This window comes from Tenrec ecaudatus, chromosome Y, assembly GCF_050624435.1.
Source record: "Tenrec ecaudatus isolate mTenEca1 chromosome Y, mTenEca1.hap1, whole genome shotgun sequence".
In the NCBI taxonomy this organism is placed as follows: domain Eukaryota; kingdom Metazoa; phylum Chordata; class Mammalia; order Afrosoricida; family Tenrecidae; genus Tenrec; species Tenrec ecaudatus.
The window spans coordinates 166,590-190,361 of record NC_134549.1 but is presented as its reverse complement, the minus strand read 5'-3'; positions in this window follow the sequence as shown (position 1 = coordinate 190,361).

Below are 23,772 nucleotides of genomic sequence, written 5' to 3'. Positions count from 1 at the left end.
GGGCTAGGGCTAGCACTAGGGTAGGGCTAGGGCAAGGGCTAGGTTTAGGATTAGGGCTAAGGCTAGGTCTAGGGCAGGGACTAGGTTTAGGTTTTGTTTTAGGTTTAGGGTTAGGATTAGGTCTAGGGCTAGGGCTAGGTTTATGGGTACAGTTAAGTTTAGGGTTAGAGTTAGCATTAGGGTTAAAGTTAGGGCTAGGTCTAGGACTAGGGTTACAGCTAAGGCTAGGTTTTGGTTTAGGTTAGGGTTAGGGCTAAGTCTAGGACTAGGGCTATGGCTAGGGTTAGGGTTAGGGTTAGGGTTCGGGCTAGAGCTAGGGCTACGGCTAGGACTCGGGCAATGGCTATGGCTATGGCTATGGCTAGGGTTAGGGCTAGGGCTAGACCATGGATTGGGTTAGGGTTAGGGCTAGGGCTAATTTTAGGTTTAGGGTTAGGGTTGGGGTTAGTGTTAGGTTTAGGGTAAGGGTAAGAGTAAGTTTAAGGGTTAGGGTTAGGGTAGGGGTTAGTTTTAGGGTTAGGTTTAGGGTTAGTGTTAGGGGTTAGGGCTTGCAGTAGGGCTAGGGCTAGGGTTAGAGTTTGGATTATGTTTTAGGTTAGGTTTAGGGTTAGGGTTAAATTTAGGGCTAAGTCTGGGGCTACGGCTAGGGCTAGGGTTAGGACAGGGGTAGGGCTAGGGCGGGGGCTGGGGTAAGGCTAGGTTTAGGGCTAGTTCTAAGGTTAGGACTAAGGCTAACCTAGGGCTAGGGCTAGTGTTAGGGCTAGGGCTAGGTTATGGGAAGGGGTAAGGTTACGTTTAGTGTTATTGTTAGGACTAGGGCTATGGCTAGGGCTAGGGCTAGTGCTAAGGCTCTAGCTAGGGCTAGGGCTAGGTCTCTGGCTTGGGCCAGGGCTAGGGATAGGGATAGGGCTAGGGTTAGAGTTACGGTTAGGGTTAGAGTTAGGCCTAAGTTTAGGGCTAAGGCTAGGCCAAGGTCTTGGGTTTGAGTTAGGCTTAGGGCTAGGGCTTTGGCTAAGGTAGGTCAAGGGCTTTGGCTTGGGTTAGGGCTGGGGCTAGAGCTAGGGCTAGGGTTAGGATTAGGTTTGGGGATAGGGTTAGGGCTAGGTCTGGCGCTGGGGCAGGGCTGGGGCTAGGGCTAGGGTTAGGGTTAGGATTAGGGCTAGGGCTAGGGGTAAGGCTAGGATTAGGGCTAGGCTTTGGTCTTGGGTTAGGGTAAGGGCTTGGGCTAAGGTTAGGGGTAGGTTTAGGGTTAAGGTTAGGCTTGGGTTAGGACTATGGCTAAGGTAGGGCTAGGGCTTTGGCTAGGGCTAGGGCTGGGGCTAGTGCTAGGGCTAGGGTTAGGATTAGGTTTGGGGATAGGGTTAGGGCTAGGTGTGGCACTGGGGCAGGGCTGGGGCTAGGGCTAGTGCTGGGCTAGGGCTAGGGTTAGGGTTAGGGTTAGGGCTAGGGCTAGGGCTAGGATTAGGGCTAGGTTTTGGCTTGGGTTAGGGTAAGGGCTTGTGCTACGTTTAGGGTTAGGGATAGGGTTATGGTTAGGGTTAGGTGTTAGGGGTTAAGGGTTAGGGGTTAGCGGTTAGGGGTTAGAGTTAGGGGTTATGGTTAGGGTTAGGGTTAGGTTTAGCATTAGGATTAGGGTCAGGGTCAGGGCCAGGGTCAAGGTCAGGGTCATGGTCAGGTTCAGGATCAGGGTCAAGGAAAGGGAAAGGGCAGGTTCAGGGTCAGGTTTAGGGTTAGGGTTAGGGTTAGAGTAAGGGTAAGAATAAGGGTAAGGGTTAGTATAAGGGTTAGGGTAGGGGTTAGCGTTAGTGTTAGGTTTAGGGTTAGTGTTAGTGTTTTGTTTAGGGTAATGGTTAAGGTTAGGGGTTAGGGCTAAAACTGGGGCTAGCGCTAGTGCTAGGGTCGGATAGGGCTAGGGCTAGGGCTAGGGCTAGGGATGGGGCTGGGGTAAGGGCTAGCGCTAGGCAAGTTCTACATTTAGGACTAAGGCTAGGCTTGGGCCAGGGCTTGGGCTAGGGCTAGGGTTATGGTTAGGGCTAGGTTTATGGTTAGTGTTAGGCTTAGGGTTAGGGCTAGGGCTAGGGCTAGGGTTAGGGCTAGGCCTATGGCTAGGGCTAAGCCTCTGGCTAGGGCTAGGGCGAGGGTTAGCGGTAGGGTTAGGGTTAGGGTTTGGGCTAGGGCTAGGGCTAGGGTTAGGGCTAGGCCTATGGCTAGGGCTAAGCCTCTGGCTAGGGCTAGGGCGAGGGTTAGCGGTAGGGTTAGGGTTAGGGTTTGGGCTAGGGTTAGGCCTAGGCCTAGGTCTAGAATTAGATTAGGGTTAGGGTTAGGTCTAGGCCTAGGGTAGGGTTAGGGCTTTGGGTAAGTCTAGGGCTGGGGCTAGCGCTAGGGCTAGGGTTAGGATTAGGTTTTGGGATAGGGTTAGTCCTACGTCTGGCGCTGGCGCAGGACTGGTGCTAGGGCTATTGCTTGGGCTAGGTTTAATGTTAGGGTTCGGGTTAGGGCTAGGGCTAGGCTTTGGTCTTGGGTTAGGGTTAGGGCTAGGGCTTGGGTTTGGGTTCGGGCTAGGGCAGGCTTTAGGGTTAGGATTAGGGTTAGACTTAGGGCTAGGGCTAGGGTTAGGTAGGGCTAGAGCTCGGTCTAGGGCTAGGCCTAGGGATAGGGATAAAGCCAGTGTTAGGGTTAGGTTTAGGGCTAGGGCTAGGCCTAGTGCTAGGACTAAGGCTAAGACTAGGGCTATAGCGTGGGTTAGGGTCAAGTTTAGGGTTGCTTTAGGGCTAGGGCTAGGCCTAGGGACAGTGCTAGGGCTAAGGCTAGGGCTTGTTCTAGGTCTAGCGCTAGGTTTGGGGCTAGATTTGGTATAGGTTCAGGTTTTGGACTAGGGTTAGGGCTAGGGCTAGGGAAAGGTTTAGGACTAGGGCTAGGTCTAGTGTTAGGGCGAGGGCTAGGCTAGGGCTAGGGCTACGCTAGGGTTAGTGTTAGGTTTAGGGCTAGGGCTAGGGCTAATTCTAGGGGTAGGGCTAGGGCTAGTGTGAGGGTTAGGGTTAGGTTTAGGGTTAAGGTTAGGGTTAGGGCTAGGGTTAGGGATAGGCCTAGGGCTAGGGATAGGTTTAGGGTTCATGCTAAGGCTAGAGCTAGGGCTAGGGCTAGGGCTAGGGTTAGGGCTAGGTCTAGGGCTTGGGCTACGGCTAGGGTTGGGGTTAGGGTTAGGTCTAGGGCTAGGGCTAGTGCTAGGGTTAGTGCTTGGGCTAGGGCTAAGGCTAGGTTTAGGGTCAGGGTTTTAGTTAGGCTTATGGTTAGGTTTAGGGGTTGGTTTTGGGTTAGGGTTGGGGTTAGGTTTGGGGTTAGGGTAAGGGTTAGAGTTAGGTTTAGGGGTTAGAGTTAGGATTAGAATTAGGGCTAAGGTTAGTGGTATGGTTAGGGCTTGGGCTATGGCTATGGCTAGTTCTAGGGCTATGGCTAGGGCTAGGGCTAGGCTTAGGGCTAAGTCTAGGGCTAGGTCTAGGGCTTGAGCTATGGCTACGGTTACAATTAGGTTTAGGTTTAGGGTTAGGTTTATGGTTCTGTTTAGCGTTAGGGTTAGAATTAGGTTTTGGCGTTAGGATTAGGATTAAGATTAGGGTTAGGGTTAGGGTTAGGGCTAGGGCTAGGACTAGGGCTATGGCTAGGGCTAAGGCTATGGCTAGGATTAGGGACAGTGTTATTTTTAGGGGTACGGTTAGGGCTAGGGCTAGGGCTAGGACTAGGATTAGGGTTAGAGTTATGGTTAGGTTTAGGGCCAGGGCTATGGCTGGGTGTAGGGCTGGGTCCAGGGCTAGGGCTAGGGCTATGGCTTGGGCTAGGGCTAGGTATAGCGTTAGGGTCAGGGTCAGGTCAGGGCCAGGGTTAGTGTTAGGGTTAAGCCTGTGGCTAGGGCTTGGGATATGACTAGGGCTAGGGCTAGGGTTAGGATTAGGGTGAGGCTAGGGCCAGGTTTTGCGTTAGGGGTAGGGTTAGGTTTAGGGTTAGGGCTAGGGCTAGGGCGAGGGTTAGGGCTAGTGCTGGGGTTAGTGTTGGGGTTAGTGTTAGGATTAGGGTTAGGTTTAGGGCTAGGGCTAGGGCTATGGCTAGCGCTAGGGCTACGGCTTGGGCTAGGGCTAGGGCTAGCATTAGGGGTAGGTTTAGGGGTAGGGCTAGGGCTAGGGTTAGGGTTAGGTTTAGGTTAGGATTTGTGTTAGGGTTAGAGTTAGGTTTAGGGGTTAGCGTTAGGGTTAGGATTAGGATTAGGGTTAGGATTAGGACTAGGGCTAAGGCTAGGGCTAGGGCTATGGCTAGGTCTAGGGCTACGGCTAGGGCTAGGGCTTGTGCTAGGCCTAGGGTTAGGGCTAGGGCTAGGCTTAGGGCTAGGGCTAGGGGTAGGGCTTGGGCTAGGGCTAGTGTTAGGGCTAGGGCTAGGCCTAGGGGTGGGGTTAGGGTTAAGGTTAGGGTTAGGTTTAGCACTTGGTCTAGGACTAGTGCTAGTGCTAGGGCTAGGGCTTGGGTTTGGTTTAGGGCTAAGGCAGCCGTTAGGGTTAGGTTTAGGGCTAGGTCTAGGGCTAGGGCTAGGGCTAGAGCTAGAGGTACGGTTAAGTTTAGGGATAGGGCTAGGACTAGGCTAGGGTAACTACTAGGGCTATGGTTACGTTTAGGGTTAAGGCTAGGGATAGGCCTAGGACTAGGGCTAGGGCTAGAGCTAGGGCTAGGGCTAGGGCTCAGGCTAGTGTTAGGGTCAGGGGTAGGTTTTTGGCTAGATTTGGCTTAGGTTCAGGGTTTGGGTTAGGGTTCGGACTAGGGCTAGGTACAAGTTTAGGACTAGGGCTAGGGCTAGTGTTAGGCATAGGGCTAGGCTAGGGCTAGGGCTACGGCTAGGCCTAGGGCTAGGGCTAGGGCTATGGTTAGTTAGGTTTAGGGTTATGGTTAGGGCTAGGGCTAGGGCTAGTGTGAGGGTTAGGGTTAGGTTTAGGGTTAGGGTTAAGGTTAGTGTTATGTCTAGGGTTAGGGTTATGTTAGGGCTAGGCTAAGGCTAGGGCTAGACCTAGGGCTAGGGTTAGGTCAGGGTTAGAATTAGGGTAAGGGTTATGGCTAGGGTTATGGCTATGGCTACGGCTAGGGCTAAGGCTAGGGCTCGGGCTCGGGCTAGTGTTAGGTTTAAGCATAGGTTTTTGGGTAGATTTGATTTAGGTTCAGGGTTTGAGTTAAGGTTAGGTCTAGGGCTAGGGACAAGTTTAGGGCTAGGGCTAGGGCTGTGTTAGGGATAGGGCTAGGCTAGGGCTAGGGCTAGGGCTAGTTTTAGGGATAGGGCTAGGCTAGGGCTAGGGCTACGGCTAGTCCTAGGGCTAGGGCTAGGGCTATAGTTAGAGCCAGGGTTAGGGTTAGGGTTAGGCTAGGGTTAGGGTTATGTTAGGGCTAGGCTAAGGCTAGGGCTAGACCTAGGGCTAGGTTTAGAGTTAGGGTCAGGGTTAGAATTAGGGTAAGGGCTATGGCTAGGGCTAGGGCTATGGCTAGGGCTAGGGGTACGGTTAAGGCTAGGGATAGGGGTAGGGCTAGGCTAGGGTAACTTCTAGGGCTATGGTTAGGTTTAGGGTTAAGGCTAGGGATAGGCCTAGGGCTAGGGCTAGGGCTAGAGCTAGGGCTAGGGCTAGGGCTAGGGCTAGGGCTAGGGCTAGGGCTAGGGCTAGGGCTAGGGCTAGGGCTAGTGTTAGGGTTCGAGGTAGGTATATGGCTAGGCCTAGAGCTAGGGCTAGGATAGGGTTAGGGTTAGAGTTAGATTTAGGGCAAGGGTATGGCTAATGTTAGGGTTAGGGCTAGGGCCAGGGCTAGGGTTAGGGTTAGGGTTAGGGTTAGGGTTAGGGATAGGCTAGGGCTCGGGCTAGGGCCCGGGCTAGGTCTATTGCTACGGCTCAGCTTGGGTTAGGTTTAAGGCTAGGTTTAGGGTTACTGTTAGGGTTAGGGCTAGGGCTAGGGATAGGGCTAGGGCTAGGCCTAGGGTTGGGCTTAGGGTTAGGTCTAGGGCTAGGGCTAGTGCTAGGGTTAGTGCTTGGGCTAGGGCTAAGGCTAGGTTTAGGGTCAGGGTTTTAGTTAGGCTTATGGTTAGGTTTAGGGGTTGGTTTTAGGTTAGGGTTGGGGTTAGGTTTGGGGTTAGGGTAAGGGTTAGAGGTAGGTTTAGGGGTTAGAGTTAGGATTAGAATTAGGGCTAAGGTTAGTGTTATGGTTAGGGCTTGGGCTATGGCTATGGCTAGTTCTAGGGCTATGGCTATGGCTAGGACTAGGCTTAGGGCTAAGTCTAGGGCTAGGTCTAGGGCTTGAGCTATGGCTACGGTTACAATTAGGTTTAGGTTTAGGGTTAGGTTTATGGTTCTGTTTAGCGTTAGGGTTAGAATTAGGTTTTGGCGTTAGCATTAGGATTAAGATTAGGGTTAGGGTTAGGGTTAGGGCTATGGCTAGGACTAGGGCTATGGCTAGGGCTAAGGCTATGGCTAGGATTAGGGACAGTGTTATTTTTAGGGGTACGGTTAGGGCTAGGGCTAGGTCTAGGGCTAGGACTAGGGCTTGGGCTAGGGCTAGGTATAGCGTTAGGGTCAGGGTCAGGTCAGGGCCAGGGTTAGTGTTAGGGTTAAGCCTGTGGCTAGGGCTTGGGATATGACTAGGGCTAGGGTTAGGGTTAGGATTAGGGTGAGGCTAGGGCCAGGTTTTGCGTTAGGGGTAGGGTTAGGTTTAGGGTTAGGGCTAGGGCTAGGGCGAGGGTTAGGGCTAGTGCTGGGGTTAGGGTTAGGGTTAGTGTTAGGATTAGGGTTAGGTTTAGGGCTAGGGCTAGGGCTATGGCTAGCGCTAGGGCTACGGCTTGGGCTAGGACTAGGGCTAGCATTAGGGGTAGGTTTAGGGGTAGGTCTAGGGCTAGGGCTAGGGTAAGGGTTAGGTTTAGGTTAGGATTTGTGTTAGGGTTGGAGTTAGGTTTAGGGGTTAGCGTTAGGGTTAGGATTAGGATTAGGGTTACGATTAGGACTAGGGCTAAGGCTAGGGCTAGGGCTATGGCTAGGTCTAGGGCTACGGCTAGGGCTAGGGCTTGTGCTAGGCCTAGAGTTAGGGCTAGGCTAGGCTTAGGGCTAGGGCTAGGGCTAGGGCTAGGGCTAGGGCTTGGGCTAGGGCTAGTGTTAGGGCTAGGGCTAGGCCTAGGGGTAGGGTTAGGGTTAAGGTTAGGGTTAGGTTTAGCACTTGGTCTAGGACTAGTGCTAGTGCTAGGGCTAGGGCTTGGGTTTGGTTTAGGGCTAAGGCAGCCGTTAGGGTTAGGATTAGGGTTAGGTTTAGGGCTAGGACTAGGGCAAGGGCTCGGGCTAGGGCTAGTGTTAGGGCTAGGGCTAGGCCTAGGGGTGGGGTTAGGGTTAAGGTTAGGGTTAGGTTTAGCACTTGGTCTAGGACTAGTGCTAGGGCTAGGCCTTGGGTTTGGTTTAGGGCTAAGGCAGCCGTTAGGGTTAGGATTAGGGTTAGGTTTAGGGCTAGGACTAGGGCTAGGGCTAGGGCTAGAGCTAGAGGTACGGTTAAGTTTAGGGATAGGGCTAGGACTAGGCTAGGGTAACTACTAGGGCTATGGTTACGTTTAGGGTTAAGGCTAGGGATAGGCCTAGGACTAGGGCTAGGGCTAGAGCTAGGGCTAGGGCTAGGGCTCAGGCTAGTGTTAGGGTCAGGGGTAGGTTTTTGGCTAGATTTGGCTTAGGTTCAGGGTTTGGGTTAGGGTTCGGACTAGGGCTAGGTACAAGTTTAGGACTAGGGCTAGGGCTAGTGTTAGGCATAGGGCTAGGCTAGGGCTAGGGCTACGGCTAGGCCTAGGGCTAGGGCTAGGGCTATGGTTAGTTAGGTTTAGGGTTATGGTTAGGGCTAGGGCTAGGGCTAGTGTGAGGGTTAGGGTTAGGTTTAGGGTTAGGGTTAAGGTTAGTGTTATGTCTAGGGTTAGGGTTATGTTAGGGCTAGGCTAAGGCTAGGGCTAGACCTAGGGCTAGGGTTAGGTCAGGGTTAGAATTAGGGTAAGGGCTATGGCTAGGGTTAGGGCTATGGCTACGGCTAGGGCTAGGGCTAGGGCTCGGGCTCGGGCTAGTGTTATAGGTTTTTGGCTAGATTTGATTTAGGTTCAGGGTTTGAGTTAAGGTTAGGTCTAGGGCTAGGGACAAGTTTAGGTCTAGGGCTAGGGCTAGTGTTAGGGATAGGGCTAGGCTAGGGCTAGGGCTAGGGCTAGTTTTAGGGATAGCGCTAGGCTAAGGCTAGGGCTACGGCTAGGCCTAGGGCTAGGGCTATAGTTAGAGTCAGGGTTAGGGTTAGGGTTAGGCTAGGGTTAGGGTTATGTTAGGGCTAGGCTAAGGCTAGGGCTAGACCTAGGGCTAGGTTTAGAGTTAGGGTCAGGGTTAGAATTAGGGTAAGGGCTATGGCTAGGGCTAGGGCTATGGCTAGGGCTAGGGGTACGGTTAAGGCTAGGGATAGGGGTAGGGCTAGGCTAGGGTAACTTCTAGGGCTATGGTTAGGTTCAGGGTTAAGTCTAGGGATAGGCCTAGGGCTAGGGATCGGGCTAGAGCTAGGTCTAGGGCTAGGGCTAGGGCTAGGGCTAGGGCTAGGGCTAGGGCTAGGGCTAGGGCTAGGGCTAGGCCTAGGGCTCAGGCTAGTGTTAGGGTTCGAGGTAGGTATATGGCTAGGCCTAGAGCTAGGGCTAGGATAGGGTTAGGGTTAGAGTTAGATTTAGGGCAAGGGTATGGCTAGTGTTAGGGTTAGGGCTAGGGCCAGGGCTAGGGTTAGGGTTAGGGTTAGGGCTAGGCTAGGGCTCGGGCTAGGGCCCGGGCTAGGTCTATTGCTACGGCTCAGCTTGGGTTAGGTTTAAGGCTAGGTTTAGGGTTACTGTTAGGGTTAGGGTTAGGGCTAGGGATAGGGCTAAGGCTAGGCCTAGGGTTGGGGTTAGGGTTAGGTCTAGAGCTAGGGCTAGTGCTAGGGTTAATGCTTGGGCTAGGGCTAAGGCTAGGTTTAGGGTCAGGGTTTTAGTTAGGCTTATGGTTAGGTTTAGGGGTTGGTTTTGGGTTAGGGTTGGGGTTAGGTTTGGGGTTAGGGTAAGGGTTAGAGTTAGGTTTAGGGGTTAGAGTTAGGATTAGAATTAGGGCTAAGGTTAGTGTTATGGTTAGGGCTTGGGCTATGGCTATGGCTAGTTCTAGGGCTACGGCTATGGCTAGGGCTAGGCAAGGGCTAACTCTAGGGCTAGGTCTAGGGCTTGAGCTATGGCTATGGTTACAATTAGGTTTAGGTTTAGTGTTAGGTTTATGGTTCTGTTTAGCTTTAGGGTTAGAATTAGGTTTTGGCGTTAGGATTAGGATTAAGATTAGGGTTAGGGTTAGGGTTAGGGCTAGGGCTAGGACTAGGGCTATGGCTAGGGCTAAGGCTATGGCTAGGATTAGGGACAGTGTTATTTTTAGGGGTACGGTTAGGGCTAGGGCTAGGGCTAGGACTAGGATTAGGGTTAGAGTTATGGTTAGGTTTAGGGCTAGGGCTATGGCTGGGTGTAGGGCTAGGTCTAGGGCTAGGGCTAGGGCTAGGGCTAGGGCTAGGGCTTGGGCTAGGGCTAGGTATAGCGTTAGGGTCAGGGTCAGGTCAGGGCCTGGGTTAGTGTTAGGGTTAAGCCTGTGGCTAGGGCTTGGGATATGACTAGGGCTAGGGCTAGGGTTAGGATTAGGGTGAGGCTAGGGCCAGGTTTTGCGTTAGGGGTAGGGTTAGGTATAGGGTTAGGGCTAGGACTAGGGCGAGGGTTAGGGCTAGTGCTGGGGTTAGGGTTAGGGTTAGTGTTAGGATTAGGGTTAGGTTTAGGGCTAGGTCTAGGGCTATGGCTAGCGCTAGGGTTACGGCTTGGGCTAGGGCTAGGGCTAGCATTAGGGGTAGGTTTAGGGGTAGGGCTAGGGCTAGGGCTAGGGTTAGGGTTAGGTTTAGGTTAGGATTTGTGTTAGGGTTAGAGTTAGGTTTAGGGGTTAGCGTTATGGTTAGGATTAGGATTAGGGTTAGGATTAGGACTAGGGCTAAGGCTAGGGCTAGGGCTATGGCTAGGTCTAGGGCTACGGCTAGGGCTAGGGCTTGTGCTAGGCCTAGGGTTAGGGCTAGGGCTAGGCTTAGGGCTAGGGCTAGGGCTAGGGCTTGGGCTAGGGCTAGTGTTAGGGCTAGGGCTAGGCCTAGGGGTGGGGTTAGGGTTAGGTTTAGCACTTGGTCTAGGACTAGTGCTAGTGCTAGGGCTAGGGCTAGGGCTTGTGCTAGGCCTAGGGTTAGGGCTAGGGCTAGGCTTAGGGCTAGGGCTAGGGCTAGGGCTTGGGCTAGGGCTAGTGTTAGGGCTAGGGCTAGGCCTAGGGGTGGGGTTAGGGTTAAGGTTAGGGTTAGGTTTAGCACTTGGTCTAGGACTAGTGCTAGTGCTAGGGCTAGGGCTTAGGTTTGGTTTAGGGCTAAGGCAGCCGTTAGGGTTAGGATTAGGGTTAGGTTTAGGGCTAGGACTAGGGCTAGGGCTAGGGCTAGAGCTAGAGGTACGGTTAAGTTTAGGGATAGGGCTAGGACTAGGCTAGGGTAACTACTAGGGCTATGGTTAGGTTGAGGGTTAAGGCTAGGGATAGGCCTAGGGCTAGGGCTAGGGCTAGAGCTAGGGCTAGGGCTAGGGCTAGGGCTAGGGCTAGGGCCAGTGTTAGGGTTCGAGGTAGGTATATGGCTGGGCCTAGAGCTAGGGCTAGGATAGGGTTAGGGTTAGAGTTAGATTTAGGGCAAGGGTATGGCTAATGTTAGGGTTAGGGCTAGGGCCAGGGCTAGGGTTAGGGTTAGGGTTAGGTTTAGGGTTAGGGTTAGGGCTAGGCTTGGGCTTGGGCTAGGGCCCGGGCTAGGTCTATTGCTACGGCTCAGCTTGGGTTAGGTTTAAGGCTAGGTTTAGGGTTACTGTTAGGGTTAGGTCTAGGGCTAGGGCTAGGACTAGGGTTGGGGTTAGGGTTAGGTCTAGGGCTAGGGCTAGTGCTAAGGTTGGGGTTAGGGTTAGGTCTAGGGCTAGGGCTACTGCTAGGGTTGGGTTTAGGGTTAGGTCTAGGGCTAGGGCTAGTGCTAGGGTTAGTGCTTGGGCTAGGGCTAAGGCTAGGTTTAGGGTCAGGGTTTTAGTTAGGCTTATGGTTAGGTTTAGGGGTTGGTTTTGGGTTAGGGTTGGGGTTAGGTTTGGGGTTAGGGTAAGGGTTAGAGTTAGGTTTAGGGGTTAGAGTTAGGATTAGAATTAGGGCTAAGGTTAGTGTTATGGTTAGGGCTTGGGCTATGGCTATGGCTAGTTCTAGGGCTATGGCTATGGCTAGGGCTAGGCTTAGGGCTAAGTCTAGGGCTAGGTCTAGGGCTTGAGCTATGGCTACGGTTACAATTAGGTTTAGGTTTAGGGTTAGGTTTATGGTTCTGTTTAGCGTTAGGGTTAGAATTAGGTTTTGGCGTTAGGATTAGGATTAAGATTAGGGTTAGGGTTAGGGTTAGGGCTAGGGCTAGGACTAGGGCTATGGCTAGGGCTAAGGCTATGGCTAGGATTAGGGACAGTGTTATTTTTAGGGGTACGGTTAGGGCTAGGGCTAGGGCTAGGACTAGGATTAGGGTTAGAGTTATGGTTAGGTTTAGGGCTAGGGCTATGGCTGGGTGTAGGGCTAGGTCTAGGGCTAGGTATAGCGTTAGGGTCAGGGTCAGGTCAGGGCCAGGGTTAGTGTTAGGGTTAAGCCTGTGGCTAGGGCTTGGGATATGACTAGGGCTAGGGCTAGGGTTAGGATTAGGGTGAGGCTAGGGCCAGGTTTTGCGTTGGGGTAGGGTTAGGTTTAGGGTTAGGGCTAGGGCTAGGGCGAGGGTTAGGGCTAGTGCTGGGGTTAGGGTTAGGGTTAGTGTTAGGATTAGGGTTAGGTTTAGGGCTAGGGCTAGGGCTATGGCTAGCGCTAGGGCTACGGCTTGGGCTAGGGCTAGGGCTAGCATTAGGGGTAGGTTTAGGGGTAGGGCTAGGGCTAGGGCTAGGGTTAGGGTTAGGTTTAGGTTAGGATTTGTGTTAGGGTTAGAGTTAGGTTTAGGGGTTGACGTTAGGGTTAGGATTAGGATTAGGGTTAGGATTAGGACTAGGGCTAAGGCTAGGGCTAGGGCTATGGCTAGGTCTAGGGCTACGGCTAGGGCTAGGGCTTGTGCTAGGCCTAGGGTTAGGGCTAGGGCTAGGCTTAGGGCTAGGGCTAGGGCTAGGGCTTGGGCTAGGGCTAGTGTTAGGGCTAGGGCTAGGCCTAGGGGTGGGGTTAGGGTTAAGGTTAGGGTTAGGTTTAGCACTTGGTCTAGGACTAGTGCTAGTGCTAGGGCTAGGGCTTGGGTTTGGTTTAGGGCTAAGGCAGCCGTTAGGGTTAGGATTAGGGTTAGGTTTAGGGCTAGGACTAGGGCTAGGGCTAGGGCTAGAGCTAGAGGTACGGTTAAGTTTAGGGATAGGGCTAGGACTAGGCTAGGGTAACTACTAGGGCTATGGTTACGTTTAGGGTTAAGGCTAGGGATAGGCCTAGAACTAGGGATAGGGCTAGAGCTAGGGCTAGGGCTAGTTTTAGGGATAGGGCTAGGCTAGGGCTAGGGCTACGGCTAGGCCTAGGGCTAGGGCTAGGGCTATAGTTAGAGTCAGGGTTAGGGTTAGGGTTAGGCTAGGGTTAGTGTTATGTTAGGGCTAGGCTAAGGCTAGGGCTAGACCTAGGGCTAGGTTTAGAGTTAGGGTCAGGGTTAGAATTAGGGTAAGGGCTATGGCTAGGGCTAGGGCTATGGCTAGGGCTAGGGGTACGGTTAAGGCTAGGGATAGGGGTAGGGCTAGGCTAGGGTAACTTCTAGGGCTATGGTTAGGTTTAGGGTTAAGGCTAGGGATAGGCCTAGGGCTAGGGCTAGGGCTAGAGCTAGGGCTAGGGCTAGGGCTAGGGCTAGGGCTAGGGCTAGTGTTAGGGTTCGAGGTAGGTATATGGCTAGGCCTAGAGCTAGGGCTTGGATAGCGTTAGGGTTAGAGTTAGATTTAGGGCAAGGGTATGGCTAATGTTAGGGTTAGGGCTAGGGCCAGGGCTAGGGTTGGGGTTAGGGTTAGGGTTAGGGTTACGGCTAGGCTAGGGCTCGGGCTAGGGCCCGGGCTAGGTCTATTGCTACGGCTCAGCTTGGGTTAGGTTTAAGGCTAGGTTTAGGGTTACTGTTAGGGTTAGGGCTAGGGCTAGGGATCGGGCTAGGGCTAGGGCTAGGGCTAGGGCTAGGGTTGGGGTTAGGGTTAGGTCTAGGGCCAGGGCTAGTGCTAGGGTTAGTGCTTGGGCTAGGGCTAAGGCTAGGTTTAGGGTCAGGGTTTTAGGTAGGCTTATGGTTAGGTTTAGGGGTTGGTTTTGGGTTAGGGTTGGGGTTAGGGTTGGGGTTAGGGTAAGGGTTAGAGTTAGGTTTAGGGGTTAGAGTTAGGATTAGAATTAGGGCTAAGGTTAGTGTTATGGTTAGGGCTTGGGCTATGGCTATGGCTAGTTCTAGGGCTATGGCTAGGGCTAGGGCTAGGCTTAGGGCTAAATCTAGGGCTAGGTCTAGGGCTTGAGCTATGGCTACGGTTACAATTAGGTTTAGGTTTAGGGTTAGGTTTATGGTTCTGTTTAGCGTTAGGGTTAGAATTAGGTTTTGGCGTTAGGATTAGGATTAAGATTAGGGTTAGGGTTAGGGTTAGGGCTAGGGCTAGGACTAGGGCTATGGCTAGGGCTAAGGCTATGGCTAGGATTAGGGACAGTGTTATTTTTAGGGGTACGGTTAGGGCTAGGGCTAGGGCTAGGACTAGGATTAGGGTTAGAGTTATGGTTAGGTTTAGGGCTAGGGCTATGGCTGGGTTTAGGGCTAGGGCTAGGGCTAGGGCTATGGCTTGGGCTAGGGCTAGGTATAGCGTTAGGGTCAGGGTCAGGTAAGGGTCAGGGTTAGTGTTAGGGTTAAGCCTGTGGCTAGGGCTTGGGATATGACTAGGGCTAGGACTAGGGTTAGGATTAGGGTGAGGCTAGGGCCAGGTTTTGCGTTAGGGGTAGGGTTAGGTATAGGGTTAGGGCTAGGGCTAGGGCGAGGGTTAGGGCTAGTGCTGGGGTTATGGTTAGGGTTAGTGTTAGGATTAGGGTTAGGTTTAGGGCTAGGGCTAGGGCTATGGCTAGCGCTAGGGCTACGGCTTGGGCTAGGGCTAGGGCTAGCATTAGGGGTAGGTTTAGGGGTAGGGCTAGGGCTAGGGCTAGGGTTAGGGTTAGGTTTAGGTTAGGATTTGTGTTAGGGTTAGAGTTAGGTTTAGGGGTTAGCGTTAGGGTTAGGATTAGGATTAGGGTTAGGATTAGGACTAGGGCTAAGGCTAGGGCTAGGGCTATGGCTAGGTCTAGGGCAACGGCTAGGGCTAGGGCTTGTGCTAGGCCTAGGGTTAGGGCTAGGGCTAGGCTTAGGGCTAGGGCTAGGGCTAGGGCTTGGGCTAGGGCTAGTGTTAGGGCTAGGGCTAGGCCTAGGGGTGGGGTTAGGGTTAAGGTTAGGGTTAGGTTTAGCACTTGGTCTAGGACTAGTGCTAGTGCTAGGGCTAGGGCTTGGGTTTGGTTTAGGGCTAAGGCAGCCGTTAGGGTTAGGATTAGGGTTAGGTTTAGGGCTAGGACTAGGGCTAGGGCTAGGGCTAGAGCTAGAGGTACGGTTAAGTTTAGGGATAGGGCTAGGACTAGGCTAGGGTAACTACTAGGGCTATGGTTACGTTTAGGGTTAAGGCTAGGGATAGGCCTAGGACTAGGGCTAGGGCTAGGGCTAGGGCTCAGGCTAGTGTTAGGGTCAGGGGTAGGTTTTGGCTAGATTTGGCTTAGGTTCAGGGTTTGGGTTAGGGTTCGGGCTAGGGCTAGGTACAAGTTTAGGACTAGGGCTAGGGCTAGTGTTAGGCATAGGGCTAGGCTAGGGCTAGGGCTACGGCTAGGCCTAGGGCTAGGGCTAGGGCTATGGTTAGTTAGGTTTAGGGTTATGGTTAGGGCTAGGGCTAGGGCTAGTGTGAGGGTTAGGGTTAGGTTTAGGATTAGGGTTAAGGTTCGTGTTATGTCTAGGGTTAGGGTTATGTTAGGGCTAGGCTAAGGCTAGGGTTAGACCTAGGGCTAGGGTTAGGTCAGGGTTAGAATTAGGGTAAGGGTTATGGCTAGGGTTATGGCTATGGCTACGGCTAGGGCTAGGGCTAGGGCTCGGGCTCGGGCTAGTGTTAGGTTTAAGCATAGGTTTTTGGCTAGATTTGATTTAGGTTCAGGGTTTGAGTTAAGGTTAGGTCTAGGGCTAGGGACAAGTTTAGGGCTAGGGCTAGGGCTAGTGTTAGGGATAGGGCTAGGCTAGGGCTAGGGCTAGGGCTAGTTTTAGGGATAGGGCTAGGCTAAGGCTAGGGCTACGGCTAGGCCCAGGGCTAGGGCTAGGGCTATAGTTAGAGTCAGGGTTAGGGTTAGGGTTAGGCTAGGGTTAGGGTTATGTTAGGGCTAGGCTAAGGCTAGGGCTAGACCTAGGGCTAGGTTTAGAGTTAGGGTCAGGGTTAGAAGTAGGGTAAGGGCTATGGCTAGGGCTAGGGCTATGGCTAGGGCTAGGGGTACGGTTAAGGCTAGGGATAGGGGTAGGGCAAGGCTAGGGTAACTTCTAGGGCTATGGTTAGGTTGAGGGTTAAGCCTAGGGATAGGCCTAGGGCTAGGGCTAGGGCTAGGGCTAGAGCTAGGGCTAGGGCTAGGGCTAGGGCTAGGGCTAGGGCTAGGGCTCAGGCTAGTGTTAGGGTTCGAGGTAGGTATATGGCTGGGCCTAGAGCTAGGGCTAGGATAGGGTTAGGGTTAGAGTTAGATTTGGGGCAAGGGTATGGCTAATGTTAGGGTTAGGGCTAGGGCCAGGGCTAGGTTTAGGGTTAGGGTTAGGGTTAGGGTTAGGGCTAGGCTAGGGCTCGGGCTAGGGCCCGGGCTAGGTCTATTGCTACGGCTCAGCTTGGGTTAGGTTTAAGGCTAGGTTTAGGGTTACTGTTAGGGTTAGGTCTAGGGCTAGGGCTAGGACTAGGGTTGGGGTTAGGGTTAGGTCTAGGGCTAGGGCTAGTGCTAAGGTTGGGGTTAGGGTTAGGTCTAGGGCTAGGGCTACTGCTAGGGTTGGGTTTAGGGTTAGGTCTAGGGCTAGGGCTAGTGCTTGGGCTAGGGCTAAGGCTAGGTTTAGGGTCAGGGTTTTAGTTAGGCTTATGGTTAGGTTTAGGGGTTGGTTTTGGGTTAGGGTTGGGGTTAGGTTTGGGGTTAGGGTAAGGGTTAGAGTTAGGTTTAGGGGTTAGAGTTAGGATTAGAATTAGGGCTAAGGTTAGTGTTATGGTTAGGGCTTGGGCTATGGCTATGGCTAGTTCTAGGGCTATGGCTATGGCTAGGGCTAGGCTTAGGGCTAAGTCTAGGGCTAGGTCTAGGGCTTGAGCTATGGCTACGGTTACAATTAGGTTTAGGTTTAGGGTTAGGTTTATGGTTCTGTTTAGCGTTAGGGTTAGAATTAGGTTTTGGCGTTAGGATTAGGATTAAGATTAGGGTTAGGGTTAGGGTTAGGGCTAGGGCTAGGACTAGGGCTATGGCTAGGGCTAAGGCTATGGCTAGGATTAGGGACAGTGTTATTTTTAGGGGTACGGTTAGGGCTAGGGCTAGGGCTAGGACTAGGATTAGGGTTAGAGTTATGGTTAGGTTTAGGGCTAGGGCTATGGCTGGGTGTAGGGCTAGGTCTAGGGCTAGGGCTAGGGCTAGGGCTTGGGCTAGGGCTAGGTATAGCGTTAGGGTCAGGGTCAAGTCAGGGCCAGGGTTAGTGTTAGGGTTAAGCCTGTGGCTAGGGCTTGGGATATGACTAGGGCTAGGGCTAGGGTTAGGATTAGGGTGAGGCTAGGGCCAGGTTTTGCGTTAGGGGTAGGGATGGGTTTAGGGTTAGGGCTAGGGCTAGGGCGAGGGTTAGGGCTAGTGCTGGGGTTAGGGTTAGGGTTAGTGTTAGGATTAGGGTTAGGTTTAGGGCTAGGGCTAGGGCTATGGCTAGCGCTAGGGCTACGGCTTGGGCTAGGGCTACGGCTAGCATTAGGGGTAGGTTTAGGGGTAGGGCTAGGGCTAGGGCTAGGGTTAGGGTTAGGTTTAGGTTAGGATTTGTGTTAGGGTTAGAGGTTTAGGGGTTAGCGTTAGGGTTAGGATTAGGATTAGGGTTAGGATTAGGACTAGGGCTAAGGCTAGGGCTAGGGCTATGGCTAGGTGTAGGGCTACAGCTAGGGCTAGGGCTTGTGCTAGGCCTAGGGTTAGGGCTAGGGCTAGGCTTAGGGCTAGGGCTAGGGCTAGGGCTTGGGCTAGGGCTAGTGTTAGGGCTAGGGCTAGGCCTAGGGGTGGGGTTAGGGTTAAGGTTAGGGTTAGGTTTAGCACTTGGTCTAGGACTAGTGCTAGTGCTAGGGCTAGGGCTTGGGTTTGGTTTAGGGCTAAGGCAGCCGTTAGGGTTAGGATTAGGGTTAGGTTTAGGGCTAGGACTAGGGCTAGGTCTAGGGCTAGAGCTAGAGGTACGGTTAAGTTTAGGGATAGGGCTAGGACTAGGCTAGGGTAACTACTAGGGCTATGGTTACGTTTAGGGTTAAGGCTAGGGATAGGCCGAGGACTAGGGCTAGGGCTAGAGCTAGGGCTAGGGCTAGGGCTCAGGCTAGTGTTAGGGTCAGGGGTAGGTTTTTGGCTAGATTTGGCTTAGGTTCAGGGTTTGGGTTAGGGTTCGGACTAGGGCTAGGTACAAGTTTAGGACTAGGGCTAGGGCTAGTGTTAGGCATAGGGCTAGGCTAGGGCTAGGGCTACGGCTAGGCCTAGGGCTAGGGCTAGGGCTATGGTTAGTTAGGTTTAGGGTTATGGTTAGGGCTAGGGCTAGGGCTAGTGTGAGGGTTAGGGTTAGGTTTAGGGTTAGGGTTAAGGTTAGTGTTATGTCTAGGGTTAGGGTTATGTTAGGGCTAGGCTAAGGCTAGGGCTAGACCTAGGGCTAGGGTTAGGTCAGGGTTAGAATTAGGGTAAGGGCTATGGCTAGGGTTAGGGCTATGGCTACGGCTAGGGCTAGGGCTAGGGCTCGGGCTCGGGCTAGTGTTAGGTTTAAGCATAGGTTTTTGGCTAGATTTGATTTAGGTTCAGGGTTTGAGTTAAGGTTAGGTCTAGGGCTAGGGACAAGTTTAGGGCTAGGGCTAGGGCTAGTGTTAGGGATAGGGCTAGGCTAGGGCTAGGGCTAGGGCTAGTTTTAGGGATAGGGCTAGGCTAGGGCTAGGGCTACGGCTAGGCCTAGGGCTAGGGCTAGGGCTATAGTTAGAGTCAGGGTTAGGGTTAGGGTTAGGCTAGGTTTAGGGTTATGTTAGGGCTAGGCTAAGGCTAGGGCTAGACCTAGGGCTAGGTTTAGAGTTAGGGTCAGGGTTAGAATTAGGGTAAGGGCTATGGCTAGGGCTAGGGCTATGGCTAGGGCTAGGGGTACGGTTAAGGCTAGGGATAGGGGTAGGGCTAGGCTAGGGTAACTTCTAGGGCTATGGTTAGGTTTAGGGTTAAGGCTAGGGATAGGCCTAGGGCTAGGGCTAGGGCTAGGGCTAGGGCTAGGGCTAGTGTTAGGGTTCGAGGTAGGTATATGGCTAGGCCTAGAGCTAGGGCTTGGATAGGGTTAGGGTTAGAGTTAGATTTAGGGCAAGGGTATGGCTAATGTTAGGGTTAGGGCTAGGGCCAGGGCTAGGGTTGGGGTTAGGGTTAGGGTTAGGGTTAGGGCTAGGCTAGGGCTCGGGCTAGGGCCCTGGCTAGGTCTATTGCTACGGCTCAGCTTGGGTTAGGTTTAAGGCTAGGTTTAGGGTTACTGTTAGGGTTAGGGCTAGGGCTAGGGATAGGGCTAGGGCTAGGGCTAGGGCTAGGGTTGGGGTTAGGGTTAGGTCTAGGGCTAGGGCTAGTGCTAGGGTTAGTGCTTGGGCTAGGGCTAAGGCTAGGTTTAGGGTCAGGGTTTTAGTTAGGCTTATGGTTAGGTTTAGGGGTTGTTTTTAGGTTAGGGTTGGGGTTAGGGTTGGGGTTAGGGTAAGGGTTAGAGTTAGGTTTAGGGGTTAGAGTTAGGATTAGAATTAGGGCTAAGGTTAGTGTTATGGTTAGGGCTTGGGCTATGGCTATGGCTAGTTCTAGGGCTATGGCTATGGCTAGGGCTAGGCTTAGGGCTAAGTCTAGGGCTAGGTCTAGGGCTTGAGCTATGGCTACGGTTACAATTAGGTTTAGGTTTAGGGTTAGGTTTATGGTTCTGTTTAGCGTTAGGGTTAGAATTAGGTTTTGGCGTTAGGATTAGGATTAAGATTAGGGTTAGGGTTAGGGTTAGGGCTAGGGCTAGGACTAGGGCTATGGCTAGGGCTAAGGCTATGGCTAGGATTAGGGACAGTGTTATTTTTAGGGGTACGGTTAGGGCTAGGGCTAGGGCTAGGACTAGGATTAGGGTTAGAGTTATGGTTAGGTTTAGGGCTAGGGCTATGGCTGGGTGTAGGGCTAGGGCTAGGGCTAGGGCTATGGCTTGGGCTAGGGCTAGGTATAGCGTTAGGGTCAGGGTCAGGTAAGGGCCAGGGTTAGTGTTAGGGTTAAGCCTGTGGCTAGGGCTTGGGATATGACTAGGGCTAGGGCTAGGGTTAGGATTAGGGTGAGGCTAGGGCCAGGTTTTGCGTTAGGGGTAGGGTTAGGTTTAGGGTTAGGGCTAGGGCTAGGGCGAGGGTTAGGGCTAGTGCTGGGGTTAGGGTTAGGGTTAGTGTTAGGATTAGGGTTAGGTTTAGGGCTAGGGCTAGGGCTATGGCTAGCGCTAGGGCTACGGCTTGGGCTAGGGCTAGGGCTAGCATTAGGGGTAGGTTTAGGGGTAGGGCTAGGGCTAGGGCTAGGGTTAGGGTTAGGTTTAGGTTAGGATTTGTGTTAGGGTTAGAGTTAGGTTTAGGGGTTAGCGTTAGGGTTAGGATTAGGATTAGGGTTAGGATTAGGGCTAAGGCTAGGGCTAGGGCTATGGCTAGGTCTAGGGCTACAGCTAGGGCTAGGGCTTGTGCTAGGCCTAGGGTTAGGGCTAGGGCTAGGCTTAGGGCTAGGGCTAGGGCTAGGGCTTGGGCTAGGGCTAGTGTTAGGGCTAGGGCTAGGCCTAGGGGTGGGGTTAGGGTTAAGGTTAGGGTTAGGTTTAGCACTTGGTCTAGGACTAGTGCTAGTGCTAGGGCTAGGGCTTGGGTTTGGTTTAGGGCTAAGGCAGCCGTTAGGGTTAGGATTAGGGTTAGGTTTAGGGCTAGGTCTAGGGCTAGGGCTAGGGCTAGAGCTAGAGGTACGGTTAAGTTTAGGGATAGGGCTAGGACTAGGCTAGGGTAACTACTAGGGCTATGGTTACGTTTAGGGTTAAGGCTAGGGATAGGCCTAGGACTAGGGCTAGGGCTAGAGCTAGGGCTAGGGCTAGGGCTCAGGCTAGTGTTAGGGTCAGGGGTAGGTTTTTGGCTAGATTTGGCTTAGGTTCAGGGTTTGGGTTAGGGTTCGGACTAGGGCTAGGTACAAGTTTAGGACTAGGGCTAGGGCTAGTGTTAGGCATAGGGCTAGGCTAGGGCTAGGGCTACGGCTAGGCCTAGGGCTAGGGCTAGGGCTATGGTTAGTTAGGTTTAGGGTTATGGTTAGGGCTAGGGCTAGGGCTAGTGTGAGGGTTAGGGTTAGGTTTAGGGTTAGGGTTAAGGTTAGTGTTATGTCTAGGGTTAGGGTTATGTTAGGGCTAGGCTAAGGCTAGGGCTAGACCTAGGGCTAGGGTTAGGGCAGGGTTAGAATTAGGGTAAGGGCTATGGCTAGGGTTAGGGCTATGGCTACGGCTAGGGCTAGGGCTAGGGCTCGGGCTCGGGCTAGTGTTAGGTTTAAGCATAGGTTTTTGGCTAGATTTGATTTAGGTTCAGGGTTTGAGTTAAGGTTAGGTCTAGGGCTAGGGACAAGTTTAGGGCTAGGGCTAGGGCTAGTGTTAGGGATAGGGCTAGGCTAGGGCTAGGGCTAGGGCTAGTTTTAGGGATAGGGCTAGGCTAGGGCTAGGGCTACGGCTAGTCCTAAGGCTAGGGCTAGGGCTATAGTTAGAGTCAGGGTTAGGGTTAGGGTTAGGCTAGGGTTAGGGTTATGTTAGGGCTAGGCTAAGGCTAGGGCTAGACCTAGGGCTAGGTTTAGAGTTAGGGTCAGGGTTAGAATTAGGGTAAGGGCTATGGCTAGGGCTAGGGCTATGGCTAGGGCTAGGGGTACGGTTAAGGCTAGGGATAGGGGTAGGGCTAGGCTAGGGTAACTTCTAGGGCTATGGTTAGGTTTAGGGTTAAGGCTAGGGATAGGCCTAGGGCTAGGGCTAGGGCTAGAGCTAGGGCTAGGGCTAGGGCTAGTGTTAGGGTTCGAGGTAGGTATATGGCTAGGCCTAGAGCTAGGGCTTGGATAGGGTTAGGGTTAGAGTTAGATTTAGGGCAAGGGTATGGCTAATGTTAGGGTTAGGGCTAGGGCCAGGGCTAGGGTTGGGGTTAGGGTTAGGGTTAGGGTTAGGGCTAGGCTAGGGCTCGGGCTAGGGCCCTGGCTAGGTCTATTGCTACGGCTCAGCTTGGGTTAGGTTTAAGGCTAGGTTTAGGGTTACTGTTAGGGTTAGGGCTAGGGCTAGGGATAGGGCTAGGGCTAGGGCTAGGGCTAGGGTTGGGGTTAGGGTTAGGTCTAGGGCTAGGGCTAGTGCTAGGGTTAGTGCTTGGGCTAGGGCTAAGGCTAGGTTTAGGGTCAGGGTTTTAGTTAGGCTTATGGTTAGGTTTAGGGGTTGTTTTTGGGTTAGGGTTGGGGTTAGGTTTGGGGTTAGGGTAAGGGTTAGAGTTAGGTTTAGGGGTTAGAGTTAGGATTAGAATTAGGGCTAAGGTTAGTGTTATGGTTAGGGCTTGGGCTATGGCTATGGCTAGTTCTAGGGCTATGGCTATGGCTAGGGCTAGGCTTAGGGCTAAGTCTAGGGCTAGGTCTAGGGCTTGAGCTATGGCTACGGTTACAATTAGGTTTAGGTTTAGGGTTAGGTTTATGGTTCTGTTTAGCGTTAGGGTTAGAATTAGGTTTTGGCGTTAGGATTAGGATTAAGATTAGGGTTAGGGTTAGGGTTAGGGCTAGGGCTAGGACTAGGGCTATGGCTAGGGCTAGGACTAGGATTAGGGTTAGAGTTATGGTTAGGTTTAGGGCTAGGGCTATGGCTGGGTGTAGGGCTAGGGCTAGGGCTAGGGCTAGGGCTATGGCTTGGGCTAGGGCTAGGTATAGCGTTAGGGTCAGGGTCAGGTAAGGGCCAGGGTTAGTGTTAGGGTTAAGCCTGTGGCTAGGGCTTGGGATATGACTAGGGCTAGGGCTAGGGTTAGGATTAGGGTGAGGCTAGGGCCAGGTTTTGCGTTAGGGGTAGGGTTAGGTTTAGGGTTAGGGCTAGGGCTAGGGCGAGGGTTAGGGCTAGTGCTGGGGTTAGGGTTAGGGTTAGTGTTAGGATTAGGGTTAGGTTTAGGGCTAGGGCTAGGGCTATGGCTAGCGCTAGGGCTACGGCTTGGGCTAGGGCTAGGGCTAGCATTAGGGGTAGGTTTAGGGGTAGGGCTAGGGCTAGGGCTAGGGTTAGGGTTAGGTTTAGGTTAGGATTTGTGTTAGGGTTAGAGTTAGGTTTAGGGGTTAGCGTTAGGGTTAGGATTAGGATTAGGGTTAGGATTAGGACTAGGGCTAAGGCTAGGGCTAGGGCTATGGCTAGGTCTAGGGCTACGGCTAGGGCTAGGGCTTGTGCTAGGCCTAGGGTTAGGGCTAGGGCTAGGCTTAGGGCTAGGGCTAGGGCTAGGCTTAGGGCTAGGGCTAGTGTTAGGGCTAGGGCTAGGCCTAGGGGTGAGGTTAGGGTTAAGGTTAGGGTTAGGTTTAGCACTTGGTCTAGGACTAGTGCTAGTGCTAGGGCTAGGGCTTGGGTTTGGTTTAGGGCTAAGGCAGCCGTTAGGGTTAGGATTAGGGTTAGGTTTAGGGCTAGGACTAGGGCTAGGGCTAGGGCTAGAGCTAGAGGTACGGTTAAGTTTAGGGATAGGGCTAGGACTAGGCTAGGGTAACTACTAGGGCTATGGTTACGTTTAGGGTTAAGGCTAGGGATAGGACTAGGGCTAGGGCTAGGGCTAGGGCTCAGGCTAGTGTTAGGGTCAGGGGTAGGTTTTTGGCTAGATTTGGCTTAGGTTCAGTGTTTGGGTTAGGGTTCGGGCTAGGGCTAGGTACAAGTTTAGGACTAGGGCTAGGGCTAGTGTTAGGCATAGGGCTAGGCTAGGGCTAGGGCTACGGCTAGGCCTAGGGTAGGGCTAGGGCTATGGTTAGTTAGGTTTAGGGTTATGGTTAGGGCTAGGGCTAGGGCTAGTGTGAGGGTTAGGGTTAGGTTTAGGGTTAGGGTTAAGGTTAGTGTTATGTCTAGGGTTAGGGTTATGTTAGGGCTAGGCTAAGGCTAGGGCTAGACCTAGGGCTAGGGTTAGGTCAGGGTTAGAATTAGGGTAAGGGCTATGGCTAGGGTTAGGGCTATGGCTACGGCTAGGGCTAGGGCTAGGGCTAGGGCTAGGGCTCGGGCTAGTGTTAGGTTTAAGCATAGGTTTTTGGCTAGATTTGATTTAGGTTCAGGGTTTGAGTTAAGGTTAGGTCTAGGGCTAGGGACAAGTTTAGGGCTAGGGCTAGGGCTAGTGTTAGGGATAGGGCTAGGCTAGGGCTAGGGCTAGGGCTAGTTTTAGGGATAGGGCTAGGCTAGGGCTAGGGCTACGGC